The following is a 3,363-nucleotide window of genomic DNA, read 5'->3' on the forward strand; positions in this document are numbered from 1 at the left end:
GGGGCTTTTTGATATAAACAGGTTATGGCCGATTTTAGTTATGAATTAGTGCTAAATTAAGTAATGTAACATGTTTAGGTAGCTAAATGATCCAAACTTTGATCCTAAACATGATTTTTGAGCATCAAAGTAGACTTTTTAAGTCTAAAATTCATGAACTTGATTATTTTGATATAAATGCCATTTGAAACTTGTTAAATTGCTAGTAATGATTATTTTAACATGTTATTTGAGTTGAATGCTTATGAACTTTGTATACCTTAACATATATGCTTATTTGAAAAATTGTAGAATTGATAAAAATATGAAAATGAGTATAAGTTTAATATGGAGTAAACATGTTATTGTAATTATTTTAATTTGTTATTTTGCTAACACTAATGCATATTTGGATGCACAAATTTTGTGTTTAATGTGTTTTGCAGAGAAATACAGATACAGACGGTGCATAATCGTCTAGACGACCTGAACAAGAACCTGATCAAGATCCGCAACTGGAACCCCAACCTGAACAACAACAACATTATAATCAACACGTGCCATACTATGAGCCGGAGCCACAATTTTTTACCGCCTATGTAGTATTTCCCGTTCACCATGTAATAGAACACTCGAGAATTCATGAAGAGGAGTTACACCCCAATCTAAGGTTTAATAGAAGTTGGAGAGATTACCCGACGTACCAAAGTAACAAATTTAAGTTTTGGACCAAAAATGTAGAGGTACCAAGGGTAATAGATTGGGAGCCTTTGGTAAGGGTCCACCTAGCTAACTCAGTTAGACAACATCTAATCCAAAGGTATGGCAGCTCTTCTTTTACTGATTGGGAACATTTATTTACCACTCGTAGGCCTGTATATAAAGAGTGGTGTGTTGAGCTAATGAGTACTATAGCCTTAAATAAGGATGTAGATAGGTTAGACGATAAGAGTTTTCTTAGGTTTTTACTTGGAGGTGGGATGTACAGGATGTCTATGATAGACATGGCTAGAGCTTTACAGATTTACACCCCCACTGAATTATTATCACCTGATTGTACAGCTTTAATTTATCACGGTGAGAGGGTAGATAGAGATTTTGACGCTAACGCCGTATGGAGGCGTATGTCAAATTTTAATGTGTTTACACGGGCAGGAAGACACTCCTATTTAGATATTAACAAAGTAGAGCTTCGTATAATACATATATTTTTAGCTAACTTGATTACACAAAGAGGTAAAAACAAGGAAAAAATGACTCTAAATGATTTATTTTACCTTAAGTGCATTCGAGACACTAGAGGCTTTGTTAATATTCCCTACTGTGTTGGGTTTTATTTGCCAAAGTTGTGGAAGGTACACAGGATGGGGGAATAATAGGAGGAGGTATTTTTGTTTCTCTCATTGGAGAGTACTTAGGTGTAGATAGGGAACACGGGGGTCCAATGATGGTAGTTGAGGAACAAGCCGAGAGCATAGGCTTGCAGGTTTATTAGGGTGCAAAGGTAATAAACGGAGGCACAATATGCCAATACCATATCATGGCACCCATCCACAGGTAGAGAGGGGTTCGGATGAGGATATGGAGGAAGCAGATGACATCAGGGATGTCATTAGGGATAGTTTTACTGATGTTTTCCAGCATATAGATGAGGTGAAAATGAGTAATGAGGATAGGCATCGTCAGTATGAGCAGTGGCAAGTCGCGAATGCGTATGAGACTTCCAGGCGACGCCAACACGATAGCTGGCAAGTTCATCAGCACCAAATCATGAGCCAGCTATCATATCAGGTACCAAATAACTACATCCTGACTCGACCTGCTTACTATCCACAACACCAGCCCGACATGCGACCACCCTTTGACCTGTACGACCCCAATCAAGCCTACCAGAACACCTATCACCAACCATGGAACTCGAACGATGATATGAACTGGAATCCCTATCCAAATCAATAGTGTTCCATTGGTGATTTCTTATCTTTTATTATTTTTATCTATTTATGTTAAACATATAACATTTTGATACTTTTATGTAATGCTTAATATTTTTATTATTTTGTACTAATATTTCATTTTTATAATTTGAAAGTGGGATATTAAGTCCTATTTCAAATTACCATGCATATTTATATTTGTATTGTATGTATTTTATCTCATATACACAACAGGGTAAAACAGCGCATTTTCAAAGACTGACATTAAGTTCAGCAAAAGCAACTAATTTTGACAGCAATATGCAAAATATATGTGAAATAACAACTGCAGGAATGAACAAATGAAGTGCACCATTTATCATTCAAAACAAACAACAATATGTTTGGAAACTTTGGTAAAATTTAATCATTTTTCTACGCTAATCACCCTCAATAATTTAAATTGTTACCGATTTCTTGCAAATGAGGGCATTGCAAGATCTTAAGTGTGGGAAGGGATTAAATTCTTTCGGATTTTAAAAAATTGACTTATACACTTGGTTTAATAGCCACCGTTAAACTATACTAGTAACGCAGTAGTTGTATTAGAATCTAGTGCTCTCTGATAATAAAAAACAGCCCTAGTCTTATATACTGACTACCCACTTCTAGTAAAATTTTAAAAAAAAGTTTTTAACTAAATGAACTCAAAATCATGTTTATACATATTTATGAACGATAAAACTAGGTGTTAACACCGAAATTATTGTTACCTCGGAAAGGACATAAATTGAGAAACAACCCAAAACGCTTAAATTCATTTAAAATGGAATAGAGGAGAATATAAAGGCAAAGAAAGAAAAAATAAAAGCCAAGTGTGGGAAAAATTTACCAAGGTATGTAGAACATATATCACATATTTTTGTACAAATAATTGAAAATACTTTTGTTTTGGACAATATTAATCAGTTTTACCCAGTTTATTGTAATATAAATAGAATTTATAAGGAAGTACAGTCTTTCGAGAAAAAGACATGTGCTTCTTGATTTAGGTCAGGAAGTTGTCGTCCAGACCAGTTGTAGAGTCTACGAAAAACCTTGAAAAGTTTTCTCGAAAATCAGCTGGAAATCCACGGACCTCAACATCAAACAGGGTCGCCAAGTGGTCAGACTTATCCTAACCATGAGAAGATCTGTCTCATACAATGGGGGGGAACCGTGCAAATTAGCTTATAAGACTAATGAATCAGATCCCCAGAAAGGATAATCTCCTTAAAGATCAAAAATCAGCTTTTAAGCCTGTTATTACTCAATCCTTGAGATTGACCTTAAAGATTGAGAATTCAAACTAATGGAATTCAATGATATCTAAACTCGAGCTTGAACAAGAAAATATTTTGATCAAATTACAAATCGATTTGTTTTCTGAAAACCCATTTTCAATGCGTTCATAACCATTGAACGTAAA

Source organism: Rutidosis leptorrhynchoides, chromosome 3 (genome assembly GCF_046630445.1).
Source record: "Rutidosis leptorrhynchoides isolate AG116_Rl617_1_P2 chromosome 3, CSIRO_AGI_Rlap_v1, whole genome shotgun sequence".
In the NCBI taxonomy this organism is placed as follows: Eukaryota; Viridiplantae; Streptophyta; class Magnoliopsida; order Asterales; family Asteraceae; genus Rutidosis; species Rutidosis leptorrhynchoides.